The sequence below is a fragment of the Hyla sarda genome, chromosome 13 (assembly GCF_029499605.1).
Source record: "Hyla sarda isolate aHylSar1 chromosome 13, aHylSar1.hap1, whole genome shotgun sequence".
Classification (NCBI taxonomy): domain Eukaryota; kingdom Metazoa; phylum Chordata; class Amphibia; order Anura; family Hylidae; genus Hyla; species Hyla sarda.
The window spans coordinates 41,867,055-41,885,034 of NC_079201.1; the positions used below are offsets into that span (position 1 = coordinate 41,867,055).

Consider the following 17,980-nt stretch of genomic DNA (forward strand, 5'->3'; position numbering starts at 1 on the left):
ATCGGCACTCCCATAAGAATGAATGGAGCACTTGCTGTCTACCGGTAGATGATGCTCCTCACTGAGAGTGTCGGAATCCCCCCACAATCAGCTACTTTTTCCCTATCCTGTGGGTAGGGGATAAGTTATTTTTCACTGGAGAACAGTACTCGTTTAAAGGGGTACTCCGGTGCTTACACATCTTATCCCCTATCCAAAGGATAAGATGCCTGATCGCGGGAATCCCGCAGCTGGGGACGCCAGTGATCATGCACGCGGCACCCCGTTTATAATCAGTCCCCGGAGGGTGTACGCTCCGGGTCTGATTACGGTCGACCGCAGGGTCGGCAGCGTGTGACGTCATGCTCCGCCCCTCAATGCAAGCTTACGGGAGGGGGTGTGATAGCTATCACGCCCCCTCCCGTAGGCTTGCATTGAGGCTATCACGCCCCCTCCCGTAGACTTGCAGTGACGTCACACGCTGCCAGCCCTGCGGTCAACCGTAATCAGATACAATGCCTGATCGTGTTTTCGCTCCGGGGACTGATTACAAACTGGGTGCTGCGATCGGGCATCTTATCCCCTATCCTTTGGATAGGGGATAAGATGTGTAAGCACCGGAGTACCCCTTTAAGATGGCTGCCGTCATGTGATGACAAAAACTCCACCTTTATACAGTACTTTAGTATGCTCAGTTCATTTGTTGGTGTAGTCTGCCATCTACTGGGCAATTCAGGCAATGCAGCAGATAAATCCCATAAGGGTTACATACATCTGATCTTAGCCAAAGGCCGAGAAGCGATATGATAAAATACTTATAAAAATGTGTGGGGTGTACTCACTTATGTGGGATACTGTACATCTTGGTAATACCACCTGACGGCACTCCAGTTGGATGTTCCACTGATCAGGTTGATTTTTCATACTTAGAAGGTGACCTGTTCTTTTGGGGTAATGGTGGTTGTATTTTATCCATTTCATCACTGGTGAGTACATCCACATAATATATACACCCACCTAATATATACATCCACCTAATATATGCCACCATAGCATTTTAATCTACTTATTTATTTCGGCAGGAAAAACAGCCTTCATTTTTAAAACATGTTGGGAAGATTTAGCAAAATTTGTGCAGAGCAAAAGTGGTCCAGTTGACTATAGCAACCAGATTGGGCAACTCCACCACTTTTGTTCTGCATAACTTTTAATAGATTTTTTCCATTATTACCTGCAAAACCCTAGCAAATATAAAAGTACCCCAATGTTTTCTTTTTTTATTTGAGAAGTCAATGTAAGGCTCCAGCTGTGAATTACATGAAATTCTGCCAGCAAAGTACATACAGGTAAAGCACCAGCATTGCTAGGGAAGCCACGCTCCAAAGACAAAAGATAAAAGGTGGGCACCCTCCTAATACTCACTAACTTGCGAGCACTGCCCCCTATAGCTAAACAGGTACACACCTCACTGCGAACTTTCCGTCGCTGAAGTTTTATTGCTAGAATGAACACGATTGAATATCTCAGAAGCAAATGAGTGTCTTCAGTTATATCCATAGAGACCGCTAAGGAAGCCATTTTATTGAAGACCATCAACTGTTTTGTTGAATACCATTCTTCAACAAAATGACTTCCGGATTCGCGGACAAGGAAAATAACTGGTGAATCTTTTACAGAATGCCGCTAGTGATGACAGAAACATGGCGGCTTGCAGCTAAACTGGAACCCGGGAGAGTCTGGTGACAAACGGAGCGCAGCTAGAGGTGACGGGACTGGTAAGCGCTGGTACATTCATCTGTAATTATTCAGCAGTCCTATGTTTGGTTACATTAAATTCGCTTACTCTGTATAAGCGAACGTTACATTTGCTGGTAGTGATCTGTTGTTACTGTATCTGCGGATTCATATAATGTCTTGTATATAGTCTTATACAAAGTTTAACATCATGGAGCATTATGTATTAAAATAAATAAAAAGAAAATGTCTCTGCCACATAACACATGCAAAATTTGTTTCTGTGAGTGTCAGGTTGCACCTGAGATCACTGAGCCATATGTGGTGTTTACCCCAGGGGTGTAACTAGAATCCTGCAAATTTTGGACCCAATAATTGACTATTTAACCTTATTCCGCCTTATAGGTGCACTATAAATGCATATATAATCTATGTATAATCTAAGGATAGATATGAAAGATAGAAAAGATAGGAGATACATAGATAATACAGGACTGAACACTTAGGGCCCCAGAACCAAATAAAGCAAGGGCCCCCTGCTAGACTCCAACCCTGGCCTCTTCTCTTCCATACCCTATTTTCACCCAAACACCCCCCCCCCTTGCCCATTTCCTACATTTCGTATTGTGTTCAAAGTGTCTGACCGCACAGTCCGCCCCTGCCAGGGCTCAAGAACTACCTTACTGTAAACTACCCTGCTAGCAAAGTTGAAAAGATCACTGGAGAATATTCAGGGCTGTGCCAGACCCACAAAGCTACCATGATATCATAGCCTTTACTAGGTTTACAACTACCCCCAGCTGGCCCTGCACTACTACTCCAATCCTCTTTGTGGGCACCACAACATACTCCAAAGACATTTCCATTATATGTGACTGAAATCAGCTGCCGTCTCATAACACTCCAGAACTAATATTACCCCCAGAGACATTACATCATACAGTATTTTACTTAAATTAGTACACCCCTTAAATTTTTTTGTAAATGTCTTATTATATCTTTTCATGAGATAACACTTAAATGGTAGCTCCCATCATCACTGATGCCTGCTGGGGGGGGGGGGGGGGGGGGGGGGGGGGGCGACTTCTGCCCTTAGTTCATCTACACAGGGTGCTCCCAGCTGTTTCACCACTACTATTGGCTTTTCCTTCAAGCCTGTCAAGAATGGCAAGAATCAATAAAATCGCAAGAATCAATAAAAGATCCTTGGCTGTCAGGGTATGCTGGGAGTTGTAGTGGTGAAACAGCTGGAGGCACCCTGTGCAGCCCCCCCGAGAACAATAAATTTGATATGGCCGCGGCGCTAATCATAGCTTTGGTCTTGTGACTCCTTATCAAAGGTGTCACCAACTTTTTCTATGAGTTTTTGAAGGAGTACTACAGAATATAAAAACTTATTCCCTATCCTAAGAATAGGGGGATAGGTGTCAGATCGCGGCTGGACCGACTGCTTGGACTATCCACTATCTCCTGTGACCACCACACGAAGTGATGAATGACACGCCTCAATGCATCTTTATAGGAGAGCCGAAGCACTGCACTTTGGCTTTCCCATAGAGCTGCATGGAATGGGCGTGATGGCCATCACTTGTGGCGGTTGACATGCTCTATTTAGTAGGAGACCCATAAAGGACCCCCCCCATATTTTGACATTTTTCCCTATCATTAGGATAAGTGTTTATATCCCTGAGTACTCCTTAAAGGGTTTTCTGGTGCTTGGGCCACAGACAACATCCTCGAAAATGCAGCAGATGGGAAGGCGGGGGGGGGGGGGGGGGGGGAGAGAAAGGCGTTTCTAGTTGATAGAAGTCTACTAGAGATGAGCGAACTTACAGTAAATTCGATTCGTCACGAACTTTTCGGCTCGGCAGTTGACTTATCCTGCGTAAATTAGTTCAGCCTTCAGGTGCTCCGGTGGGCTGGAAAAGGTGGATACAGTCCTAGAAAAGAGTCTCCTAGGACTGTATCCACCTTTTCCAGCCCACCGGAGCACCTGAAAGCTGAACTAATTTATGCAGGAAAAGTAATCAACTGCCGAGCCGAGAAGTTCGTGACGAATCGAATTTACTGTAAGTTCGCTCATCTCTAAAGTCTACAATAACAAAAGGAATCTCGGCACTCACAATTGTCTTAAATTTCACTCTTTAGTGTTTTTTCTACACATCAGGTTATCACATAACCTGATGTGTGAATAAAACGAATGAAAAGCGGGGCATTGGAGCTACCACACAGGGGGTAAGGGGTAGAACTTCATCCTTATAGGGGTACTCCAGTGGAAAACTTTTTATTTTTATTTCATTTTATTTTTTTAATCAACTGGTGCCAGAAAGTTAAACATATTTGTAAATTACTTCTATTAATAATCTTTATCCTTCCAGTACTTATCAGCTGCTTAATGCTACCCAGGAAATTCTTTTATTTTTTAAATTCATTTCTGTGTGACCACAGTGCTCTCTGTTGACACCTCTGTCCATGTCAAGAACATGGGTGGGGCATCATTCCTGACCCCCTAGATCAGGAGGATATATGTTATTCCTCCAAACCTTTTCTGGTGAGGAAGCTTTAGAGGTCGTACCAGACAATCATAAATTTAAAGCATCTCAACCAATGGATAGTCTACCAACTCTTTAAGATGGAGCTATTGAGCACGATCGTTCCTTTGATTCCTCAGAACAGTTTATTTCTAACGATAATTTGTTTTCCCTTATTACAACCCCCCCGTGAACTGGTAGAATCCATGGAATTTTAATGACATAAGTAAACAAACATAATTAAACCTGCCCCCAACATTTCCCATAAAGAGGGAGATCAACATCAGGCCACTGTGTAATTAACAAGAACAAGCAAATGAAACTAAACTAAATGAGCTAGGGAGGGATATTTGTGTGCTACTGTTTGGACTAAGGGAAGACAAAAGGGGGAGATGACAACCCCTTGAGGGCAACTGTTAGATCCCAAGATGGGATCGGTTGTAAAATAGTGGGATTTAGTCTTTAGGCTCCTTTTCAGAATCTCTTAACTGGGCAGGGGTCTTGGGCTCAAGGGGTTGTTATCTCCCCCTTTGTTTTCCCTTAGTCCAAACAGCACACAAATATCCTTTCCTAGTTAATGGCTGCTGTCTGCACTCTTAAAGGGGTACTACACCCCTAGACATCTTATCCCCTATCCAAAGGATGGGGACCCCCGCGATCTCCCTGCTGCACCCGGCATTCGCTTAGTGTCGGGTGCAGCACCAGAGGCTCGTAATGTCACGACCGCACCCCACTTATGATGTCAAGGCTACGCCCTCTCAATGAAAGTCTATGGGAGGGGGCATGATGGCCTTCACGCCCCCTCCCATAGACTTGCATTGAGGGGGCATGGCCATGACATCACGAGTGCTCTGTGCACCGGATGTCTGGGGTGCTGCAGCCGAGCCGCTGGGGACCCCCGTGATCTAACATCTTATCCCCTATCCTTTGGATAGGGGATAGAATGTCTAGGGGCGGAGTACCCCTTTAACCTCTTAACGATGCAGGGCGTACCTGTACGCCCGGCACCCGGTCCCGGTATATAACGTGGGGACACCGCGTCCCGGTATATAACGTCATGGCGTGACCCCGTTGTGTCACGAGCTATGAACCCTTTATGAACCCAAATTAAAGTGAAAGCTTTCCGGCAGCTCAGTTGGGCTGATCTGGACCATCACGGTGAAATCGTGATGTCTCGATCAGCTAAGAAGGAGCAGTTGGGTCCCTCGCCTGCTTCCGTTGTGTCCGATCGGGGATTGATTGCTCCAAGCCTGAAATCCAGGCTTGAGCAATCCACAGCTGATAACACTGATCTTTGCCGTGCTAATGCATGGCAATGATCTGTGTAGAAGATCAGTGTGTGCAGTGTAAAATGTACTTGGAGGGCTATAACATTGCAAAAAAAAAAAGGAAATAAAGATCATTTAACCCCTTCCCTCATAAAAGTAAGAATCACCCTCCTTTTCCCATTTAAAAAAAACTGTAAATAAAAATAAACATGTGGTATTGCCGTGTGCGGAAATGCCCAAACTATAAAAATATATAGTTAATTAAACCGCACGGTAAGTTGCGTACGCACAAAAAAAATTCAAAAGTCCAAAATAGCGTCTTTTTGGTCACTTTTTATATAATGAAAAAATGAATAAAAAGCGATCAAAAAGTCTGATCAAAGCAAATATGGTACAGATAAAAACTTCAGATCACGGCGCAAAAAATTAGTCCTAATACCGGCCCGTACACGGAAAAATCTAAAAGTTATAGGAGTCAGAAGATAATAATTTTAATCATATGAATTTTCCTGCTTGTAGTTATGATTTTTTCCAGACGAAATACTATATCAAACCTATATAAGTAGGGTATCATTTTAACCATATGGACTTACAGAATAAAGATAAGGTGTCATTTTTACCGAAAAATGTACTGTGTAGAAACGGAAGCCTCCAAAATTTACAAAATGGCATTTTTTCTTCAATTTTGTCGCACAATGATTTTTTTTTTTTCCTTTTCACGGTGGATTTTTTGGTAAAATGACTAATGTCACTGCAAAGTAGAATTGGTGGCGCAAAAAGTAAGCCATAATATCGAATTTTAGGTGCAAAATTGAAAGCGTTATGATTTTTAGAAGGTGAAAAAAATGAAAATGGAAAAACCCTGTGTCCTTAAAGGGGTACTCCGCCCCTAGACATCTTATCCCCTATCCAAAGGATAGGGGATAAGATGTCAGATTGCAAGGGTCCCGCAGCTGGGGACCCTGGGGATCGCTGCTGCAGCGCCCCGCTATCATTACTGCACAGAGCGAGATTGCTCTGCACGTAATGACGGGCAATACAGGGGCCGGAGCATCGTTACGGCTCCGCCCCTCGTGACGTCACGGCCCGCCCCCGTCAATACAAGTCTATGGAAGGGGTCGTGGCGGTCATCACGCCCCCTGCCATAGACTTGCATTAAGGGGACGGGCCGTGATGTCATGAGGGGCGGAGCCATGACGTCACGCTGCTCCGGCCCCTGTATCGCCCGTCATTACGCACAGAGCGAACTCGCTCTGTGCAGTAATGATGGCGGGGTGCCGCAGCGGCGATCCCCGGGGTCCCCAGCAGCGGGACCGCGGCGATCTAACATCTTATCCCCTATCCTTTGGATAGGGGATAAGATGCCAGGGGCGGGGTACCCCTTTAAGGGTTTAAGGTTGAGGGCGCAGAACACTTATCCAAACTGTCCTGTAGAAACTGTAGGATCTTTAATAAAGCTGGGTTATGTGCTGAAAATCTTTGAAATCCTGGCTTAAATGGGCACTGTCATCAAGCTTTTTTTTTGATATGTTGTAGTACTTATATCTCGTATATACATTCATAATGTATATCTCAAATATACATGAATACATTTTTTTTTTTCATTAAAATAGTTAAATTTACGTTTGAAAACAGGCCACTAGGGGTCTCCCTCCTAGTGGCCGGCTGCAGCCCGGCGTGACGTCACGCTTGAATTCGGACCGATGCTGGCCGGGCAATCAGTCCTAATTCATTCAGCCTGCGCTGTCAATCGGACAGGCGGAAGTGAGCGCTTTGAACAAAGAGGATGCGCGCAGGCTCCCTGGCCTCGCACGCCGCTCCCAATGTGAGGTAAAATCTCATGCGCCGCTGCTGCTAAGCAGTGCTGCGCTAGGACTGCCTGCACTTTATTCTTTTTGGGGCGGGCGGAGGGGGGGGGAGCAAGTTGGGTGGCGGGGTTCGGGGGAGCGGGATCTGCGACAGAGGCGGCCATCACAGATACTGTTTTCACCACAGTTTGCCTCCAGTTGTTTCCCAACTACAATACCCAGCATGCCCTGACAGCCAATAGATGTCAGGGCAAGCTGGGAGTTGTAGTGGTGAAACAGCTGGAGGTACACTGTATATGTGAACTAAGGGGGGAAGTTGGCCCCCCCAGCAGGCATCAGTGACGTCGCGCCTGCTGGGGAAGTCTGCCTGGTAAGTCAGCACACTACCAAAAAGGCATTTTTAATATAGTAAAAATAAATTTAAAGGCAGTGAGGGAGGTTAGGGATAGATGGGCAATAGGCAGGGACAGAAAAAAGAAAAAAAAAAAAAAAGATGGTGGGAGCTACTCTTTAACCCCTTAAGGACTCAGCCCATTTTGGCCTTAAGGACAATTAAATTTTTACGTTTTCATTTTTTCCTCCTCGCCTTCTAAAAATCATAACTCTTTTATATTTTCATCCACAGACTAGTATGAGGGCTTGTTTTTTGCGCGACCAGTTGTCCTTTGTAATGACATCACTCATTATATCATAAAATGTATGGCGCAACCAAAAAACACTATTTTTGTGGGGAAATTAAAAAGAAAAACGCAATTTTGCTAATTTTGGAAGGTTTCGTTTTCACGCCGTACAATTTACGTTAAAAATGACATGTGTTCTTTATTCTGAGGGTCAATACGATTAAAATGATACCCATTATTACATACTTTTCTATTATTGTTGTGCTTAAAAAAAAATCACAAACTTTTTAACCAAATTAGTACGTTTATAATCCCTTTATTTTGATGACCTCTTACTTTTTTATTTTTCCGTATAAGCGGCGGTATGGGGGCTCATTTTTTGCGCCATGATCTGTACTTTTTTTTGATACCACATTTGCATATAAAAAACTTAATACATTTTTTATAATTTTTTTTAAATAAAATGTATTAAAAAAGTAGCAATTTTGGGCTTTTTTTTTTCGTTCACGCCGTTCACCATACGGGATCATTAACATTTTATTTTAATAGTTCGGACATTTACGCACGCGGCGATACCAAATATGTCTATAAAATTTATTTTTTACGCTTTTTGGGGGTAAAATAGGAAAAAACGGACGTTTTACTTTTTTATTTGGGGAGGGGATTTTTCACTTTTTTTTTTTACACTTGAATAGTCCCCATAGGGGACTATTCATAGCAATACCATGATTGCTAATACTGATCTGTTCTATGTATAGGACATAGAACAGATCAGTGTTATTGGCGATCTTCTGCTCTGGTCTGCTCGATCATAGACCAGAGCAGGAGACGCCGAGAGCCGGAAGGAGGAAGGTGAGGGGACCTCCGTGCAGCGTTTTTAATGATCGGATCCCCGCAGCAGCGCTGCGGGCGATCGGATCATTCATTAAAATCGCGCACTGCCGCAGATGCCGGGATCTGTATTGATCCCGGCACCTGAGGGGTTAATGGCGGACGCCCGCGAGATCGCGGGCGTCGGCCATTGCCGGCGGGTCTCTGGCTGCGATCAGCAGCCGGGATCAGCCGCGCATGACACGGGCGCCGCGCATGACACGGGCATCGCTCCGATGCCCGCGATTATGCACAAGACGTAAATGTATGTCCTGGTGCGTTAAGTACCACTGCACCAGGACGTACATTTACGTCCTGTGTCCTTAAGGGGTTAAGATCTTTTGGTAGAATCAGACCGCGAGTATGATAAAGTCCGCCTCTGAAAGCCCTTATAATTGTGGAAAATATCTATAGTAAGAAAAAGTAGAGCTCCTCATAGGGCAATACCATCCATTCAATGATACGAATAAAGGGTAGGGGGACCCCATTAGATTGTAGAGGTCTGCTCACCTGGTTGGGTTATGTGAGAGAAACAACTGCAATAGAAGCATGTAATAGTAGCGTGGTGCAGCCTTCTCGGTATCGGCTTGGATAGTCAATAGCTGAAAGGATACAGTCAATGATAAAATAAGTTTGGTGCCATTGTTTGGTGCCAAACAATGCAGACTCTGCCAGCTGGGTGTAAAGGATACAAGTAAAAGTAATCAGGATTTATATTAAAGGGGTATTCCAGGATTTATTTTTTTATTTGACTGTGCTACAGGGGCTGTGAAGTTTTAGTGTAGTTAGTTTCATAATATAGTTTGTTAGTGTAGTTCATAATATGTGCCTGTACCTGTGTGTGACGGTTTTCTCACAATTATTCTGTGATTATTGCCCCAATATTTATTTTTAACGGGATTTCCCAGGTTGCAGTGCATTGAGACCTGACATCACTAGTCAGGTGATCAGAGGGAGCCTATCCTGCTTCAATTTTGCAACAGCTCTAGGCCAACTGGTTAGAAAACACTGTGTTTCAACGGGTGTGGGGGGGGGGGTGATGTTTGGGAAGAAGGAAAGTGACCTCATACTAGCATTTTGTTCTCTAAACTACACATCCCCCAGTTCCATGCTTGCAACAGGAAATGCCTAGTTCTGGCAGGTAAGTACTAAAATCGCCTTATGGTGAAAACCCCTTTAACCCCTTAAGGACTCAGCCCATTTTGGCCTTAAGGACTCAGACAATTTAATTTTTACGTTTTCATTTTTTCCTCCTCGCCTTCTAAAAATCATAACTCTTTTATATTTTCATCCACAGACTAGTATGAGGGCTTGTTTTTTGCACGACCAGTTGTCCTTTGTAATGACATCACTCATTATATCATAAAATGTATGGCGCAACCAAAAAACACTATTTTTGTGGGGAAATTAAAACGAAAAACGCAATTTTGCTAATTTTGGAAGGTTTTGTTTTCACGCCGTACAATTTATGGTAAAAATGACATGTGTTCTTTATTCTGAGGGTCAATACGATTAAAATGATACCCATTATTATATACTTTTATATTATTATTGCGCTTAAAAAAAATCACAAACTTTTTAACCAAATTAGTACGTTTATAATCCCTTTATTTTGATGACCTCTAACTTTTTTATTTTTCCGTATAAGTGGCGGTATGGGGCCTCATTTTTTGCGCCATGATCTGTACTTTTTTTTGATACCACATTTGCATATAAAAAACTTTTAATACATTTTTTATAATTTTTTTTTAATAAAATGTATTAAAAAAGTAGGAATTTTGGACTTTTTTTTATTTTCTTTCGTTCACGCCGTTCACCGTACGGGATCATTATCATTTTATTTTAATAGTTCGGACATTTACGCACGCGGCGATACCAAATATGTCTATAAAAATTTTTTTTTACGCTTTTTGGGGGTAAAATAGGAAAAAAGGGACGTTTTACTTTTTTATTGGGGGAGGGGATTTTTCACATTTTTTTTACTTTTACATTTTTTTTTTACACTTGAATAGTCCCCATAGGGGACTATTCATAGCAATACCATGATTGCTAATACTGATCTGTTCTATGTATAGGACATAGAACAGATCAGTATTATCGGTCATCTCCTGCTCTGGTCTGCTCGATCACAGACCAGAGCAGGAGACGCCGGGAGCCGCACGGAGGAAGGAGAGGGGACCTCCGTGCGGCGTTATGAATGATCGGATCCCCGCAGCAGCGCTGCGGGCGATCCGATCGTTCATTTAAATCGCGAACTGCCGCAGATGCCGGGATCTGTATTGATCGCGGGCGTCGGCCATTGCCGGCGGGTCCCTGGCTGCGATCAGCAGCCGGGATCAGCCGCGCATGACATGGGCGTTAAGTACCACCTCACCAGGACGTACATTTACGTCCTGCGTCCTTAAGGGGTTAAAGTTATCGTACTCAAAACTATACATAGTTTTGGACATGGCTGAATTACCAGAAGAACTAGTGACACTAAGAGATAAGTAGGGACAAGGGAGCGCCAAAAAATGGGGAGAATATTAATAGGCAGAAAAACAGACCAATTATGTCTTACAATAAATAAGGGGAAACAGACAAGGTAAAATAATATGCTGCTAGAAAAATGTATAAAACCACACATAATTAATGAAACTGTACCATAGACTTTTATGGTGTACTGTAAATGGTACTGTTACAAGTATGGGGATCGGGAAAATACAAAGAAACAAACACAATAATGGACGTAATGTTTTGTTGGGAGATAAGATTAGACCGCTAAAAATAGATATGGTTTCCAATCACAGATTAAACTTGGTTTATTACTCATAACACTAGTAATGAAAATCTAATAAAATCAAAGTGCCGGTATTACTAAAAAAAAAAAACCTTGGGGGAGATTTATCAAAACCAATACAGAGAAAAAGTTGACCAGTTGCCCATAGCAACCAATCAGATCACTTTAATTTTTAAAAAGGCCTCTGAAAAATGAAAGCAATCTGGTTACTATGGGCAACTGGTCAACTTTTTCCTCTGCACAGTTTTTGATAAATCATTCCCATAGAGTACAGAAAAATATCAGTAACCATTATACACTAAAATCTTCCTTAGTGGACACCTCCCATTAATTCCCCGGCATAGTCACATAAGACTTAATGTATTTTCACCTTCCGAATAGGGGACATTCCAAATAGGCGACAAAACACTCCCAATAGTGGACAACCAGGCTTATGCGCCGGCCCTACATTGTACACAGGGTCAACGTTAGGGGGTACAGCCCAGGCCCCCACTGCACCTCCCTGCAGCAGCCCCAGCACAGAAGCAGAAGACCGATGTTTAAACAGTGGTCTCATACTTCTGTACATACGCCGGCTACATCATTCAACCCCCCCATTACCCTCTGTGCCACATATAAAGATTGGGGTGATGCATTTACAGAGGGTAATAATGGGGGAATGAAATGGCACAGGGGGAATCAAGGGGGAATGATGTGGCACAGGGGGTAAGGGGGGGATAACTTGGCACAAGGCATATGATGGCACAGGGTATAAAGAGTGCATGAAATTATGGGGAGGGTATAAGGGGTGATTCAACGGCACTGGAAGATTCTGCTGTAATGCTTTTCATCATGTTTTATAGGTAAATACACTCTGGAGTGAGTACAGTACAGTATTCAGATATTTAAAAAGGTTTTTGAGCCTTTCTTCCCAATTGGGGACATCTCCCAATAGCAGACACTTTTTTTTATTCCCCGGTGAGTGATATTGGGAGACTCTACTGTATTAAATTAGTAAAAACAAAGTATAGAAATTACTAGGTAGGTAGAGTATACATTATGGGATACCCAGTACATATCAGTGTTGGTAAGTGACAATGAGAAAAAGCAATGTATGTGACAATGGGAAAAAGCAAATATAAGTATAAAGTGCTTGTGTAGGTTATTGTACGTGTAACTAAAATCTACCTTAAATGCTGCACAGAATATGAGATTTACAGAGAATATACTGAATAATGTAGATAGTAGACATGATTGAAATATCCGGACAATGTCGTGAATAAAGAAAGATAGAATTCAAATTAACGGACTATGTCATTGGCTTCGTTCGGACCAAATGGATTTAGGGTATTCATCTTATATATATCCAAAATGACTCCCTATGCTTTAGTCTCTCAAATCTACCATGTACCTGTTCAATGGCTGTCAGGGTAAAAGCTAAAAAGTCATTATTATGGGCTGAAGCAATGTGTCTGGGGACACTGAGTTTTATAAAACTTTTCTGAAAGTTTGATCTGTGTGTGTTCATTCTTACACGTAACTCTTGTGTAGCGCGGCCGACAGTTTACAGTTGCACTCCAATAGGTAGATTATGAAGGTTGTGGAACAATCTTTTCTACATTTTATGGGGAAGGACTCACCTGTAGCATTGCAATTGTAACTATTTACCCCATTTTTTATATTTTGACAGCATTTGCAAGCACTTTTATTGCATCTGAAAACTTGGTGTTCTAGATTTTTTTATTTGATAGTGATTTTTCTGAGCTCTGCTGAAGGTAACATGATTTTTATTTTTGAATGTGCCTTTTTAACTAGATAATTTTCCAATGTTTATTCAAAACATTGCAAACAATACTGTGAGAGACAAAATATGTGGTTGTTATTTTTAAACGTTTTTTTCTCCACATTGTTCTTCATTCTTATTCTTGTTACTGTGATTTTTGGTCTTATTCCATGGACCATCCAAAGCCCTATGTATGCAGTTTTAATTATTCAAAGGGTATCAATCTGTTCGATATGATCTTAGTGCAATTTTGGCATAAATGGTGAAATTGTCCATATAGGAGGTTCAGTTTCCACTGCTTATAATGACAATTGTCAATGGACAGAAGACTGTTACAGTCAAATAAAAAATAAAAAAGTTTTTGTAATAATCTCCTTTATCATTTCATTGTTCCAAATCTAAATATTCCATAGATGTATTACACAGGGCTGTGGAGTCGGAGTCGGACTAAATTTTGGGTACCTGGAGTCGGAGTCGGCAAACAATACTCCGACTCCTACTAAATTTAGATTGGAATAAAAAAAAAGCAAGTTTAAATGTCCCAATTCACAAAAATTTCTAATGACTTCTCTACTGTAAAAATAAAGACCAATGCATGCAGTGCCTCACGTAACCGCAAGGAATAGGGAGAAAAATTGGGATGAGATCCGGCGCCTCCTCCGATGTAATGAAGATATAACAAAACTGCCTATATTTAAAAAGGCTGTTTTATTGGAGGGTGCAACTTAAAAGTTTCGAACCCGAACCGGGTTCTTCGTCAGGCAATGGGATAAAAAACATACAAGGCGCCAGTTTTAAATAGACAGATAAGCTGAGTGCTACCGGGTCAGCGGGTCACGGTCAGCATGAAGGTTAAACAGACATTTTATATTACAGTAAAAATGAATAAAATACAATAAAATTGAAACAAAATATATGATGCTGATATGTTATGAAATAGAACAAACACCTAGGAGAGTGTAACCTAGGTATTCGTTGTTTGACATAATGCTGCGGCTTCCCGGCATCATGTCACGTCCTCGGGAATCAGTGTCCCGTTTCTGAGATTCTGATTAGATGTGTGGACATTATTTTAAATAATTTTCAAATCTTGCATAAGTGTGGTGTATTGATGTATGTTCTTTACAGCTTCGGGGTGTTATTAGTTTTTAACTTTTTTAGTTTTAACTTGGCAGCGCTGGAGGGCTTTTTTGCGCATGATGGTTGTTATATCCATGGACCGGTATCCATGTGGACAGCGCAGGTGAGTATTTTTGCGTAACTGATGCGGCTGTTATTACATGGTTATCCTTCTGAGATTGTCTATTTCTGAGTTTATAGTTAGGTAGTTAGGTATGGAGCATTTTTTATGCATGCTTTATTGCTGTTCCGATCCTTCCAGGGTTAAACTGCGCTGGAAACCCATATTTGTCATCCAACGCGGAGGTGGAGGAGTAAGGAGAATTAGATTATAGTTTCAACAATTTCATTAAGACCTCGCGGGAAGATGGTTTCTAGTTTATACATCCAAAAAACCTCCCGTTGTTTGAGTGTCTCAAAACGATTAGAACATGATTCAGATATGACATCAATCGGAGTTATCTTGATTGGTTCTGTTATGGTTGGGTGAGCCATAGAGCAATGTCTAGAGAGGCCGTGCAGTTGGAATTTATTCTTTATGTTCTGTCTATGTTTATTCATTCTGCAGTGCAACGGTTGTATTGTTCGACCCACATACTGCAACCCACACATGCAGTCGATGAGGTAGATGATATACATTGACTGACAGGTAAGTCTGTGCTTGAGTACGTGTTCCTCTTTTGTTGTATTGGATGTAATTATTTTCACATTATGTTGTATTTCCTTGCAACATTTGCATCTTTTTTGCCCACATCTGAAGCTTCCAACCGGTAGACTATTTTTTAGATTATTTACTTTATGTTGCCGTATTTGACCTGGGGCCAGGAGGTTTTTTAGAGTGGGGGCTCGTCGGAAAGTAATTCTTGGTTTTTCCGGGATCTTGCCTCTCAAATGTATGTCATTTAGTAGAATATGCCAGTTCTTTTTTAGCGCTGTCTGGATCTTATTAGCAGAATCACTGTATGTGGTGATTAAATTGTTTTTTTGTATTTCCGCATGTTTTTCTGGTTTCTCCATATTAGTTGGCTTTGTAGGGATCAGTCTGTCAGATTGTGATTTACTAGATGCCTTTTTTAAGGCTTGCTTGATGATAGGCTTTGGATATTTCTTTTCTTTAAATCTGCTTTCAAGAATTTTTGCTTCTTGCATGAACGTGAGGTCCTCTGTACAATTTTTCCTGATGCGTTGAAACTGGCTGTATGGTACATTTTTGAGCCACTGTCTGTAGTGTCCACTGTTAAAGTCCAAATAACTATTAACATCGACTGTTTTGAAGAATGTAGAAGTGATAATTTTATTCTCAATGTGAGAGATGGTCAGGTCTAGAAAATTCTTTCTGTAGAGGCTTCCATTGTGAATTTTATGCCCCAATGGTTATTGTTAATGGTTGTAAGGAGAATGTCAGTGGGATCTTCAGGCCCGTCCCAGATAAAAAACAGGTCGTCAATGTACCTACGGTACATGATGATGTGGGACATGAGGACAGGATTACTAGTGATGAACTGGGATTCGAAGGCGCCCATGAACAGATTTGCATAGGCTGGTGCGACCTTCGAACCCATCGCGGTCTCTTTGTGCTGTTGGTACGTTGTTTTATTATATGAGAAGTAATTATTATGAAGAATAAAATTGAGACCTTTGATGAGAAAGTTCTTTTGTTGGGTTTGTAGCGTAGTATCCTCATCTAGGAATTTTTTAACGCAGTCGAGTCCCAGTTTGTGTGGGATGTTTGTATAGAGAGATGTTACATCACTTGTGACCAAATGATAACCAGATTTCCATTTAATATTGAGTAGTGCTTGTATCAGCTGCGTGGAATCACGTAGATAGCTGGGAAGTGCTATTACGTATGGTTGTAAGAACAGATCGATGTAATGTGCTAAATTGCTGTTGGATGAATTGATGCTGGATATGATGGGACGCCCAGGTGGATTGGTTAATGATTTATGGATTTTTGGTAGAAAGTAGAAATATGGTTTGTTTGCATTACAGGTTTTAAGGTATCTTTCTTAATTTTTGTCCAATATATTGCTCTCAGTGCCTTCTTGAATTAATGCGTGTAGTTGTTTCTCCACAAGTGGGAAGGGGTTGTATCGGATCTCCATGTAGAATTCTTTGTCCGAAAGGATCCTCAGTCCTTCCTGAGGATCCTTTCGGACAAAGAATTCTACATGGAGATCCGATACAACCCCTTCCCACTTGTGGAGAAACAACTACACGCATTAATTCAAGAAGGCACTGAGAGCAATATCTTGGACAAAAATGAAGAAAGATACCTTAAAACCTGTAATGCAAACAAACCATATTTCTACTTTCTACCAAAAATCCATAAATCATTAACCAATCCACCTGGGCGTCCCATCATATCCAGCATCAATTCATCCAACAGCAATTTAGCACATTACATCGATCTGTTCTTACAACCATACGTAACAGCACTTCCCAGCTATCTACGTGATTCCACACAGCTGATACAAGCACTACTCAATATTAAATGGAAATCTGGTTATCATTTGGTCACAAGTGATGTAACATCTCTCTATACAAACATCCCACACAAACTGGGACTCGACTGCGTTAAAAAATTCCTAGATGAGGATACTACGCTACAAACCCAACAAAAGAACTTTCTCATCAAAGGTCTCAATTTTATTCTTCATAATAATTACTTCTCATATAATAATACAATGTACCAACAGCACAAAGGGATCGCGATGGGTTCGAAGGTCGCACCAGACTATGCAAATCTGTTCATGGGCACCTTCGAATCCCAGTTCATCACTAGTAATCCTGTCCTCATGTCCCACATCATCATGTACCGTAGGTACATTGACGACCTGTTTTTTTTATCTGGGACGGGCCTGAAGATCCCACCAACATTCTCCTTACAACCATTAACAATAACCATTGGGGCATAAAATTCTCAATGGAAGCCTCTACAGAAAGAATTAATTTTCTAGACCTGACCATCTCTCACATTGAGAATAAAATTATCACTTCTACATTCTTCAAAACAGTTGATGTTAATAGTTATTTGGACTTTAACAGTGGCTCAAAAATTTACCATACAGCCAGTTTCAACGCATCAGGAAAAATTGTACAGAGGACCTCACGTTCATGCAAGAAGCAAAAATTCTTGAAAGCAGATTTAAAGAAAAGAAATATCCAAAGCCTATCATCAAGCAAGCCTTAAAAAAGGCATCTAGTAAATCACAATCTGACTGTCTGATCCCTACAAAGCCAACTAATATGGAGAAACCAGAAAAACATGCGGAAATACAAAAAAACAATTTTATCACCACATACAGTGATTCTGCTAATAAGATCCAGACAGCGCTAAAAAAGAACTGGCATATTCTACTAAATGACATACATTTGAGAGGCAAGATCCCGGAAAAACCAAGAATTACTTTCCGACGAGCCCCCACTCTAAAAAACCTCCTGGCCCCAGGTCAAATACGGCAACATAAAGTAAATAATCTAAAAAATAGTCTACCGGTTGGAAGCTTC

General features: G+C 41.6%; 1 protein-coding gene across 1 annotated transcript in view; it reads left to right on the top strand.

Annotated features, from left to right (window-relative positions):
- Positions 1-1,608: 1,608 nt before the first annotated feature.
- TMEM94 (transmembrane protein 94) overlaps positions 1,609-17,980 on the top strand; it is a 413,777-nt gene continuing 397,405 nt past the window's right edge. Inside the window, exon 1 of the mRNA XM_056550488.1 lies at positions 1,609-1,754. The gene's annotated coding sequence lies outside the window, so the exon portion shown is untranslated. The remainder of the gene's footprint in view (positions 1,755-17,980) is intronic.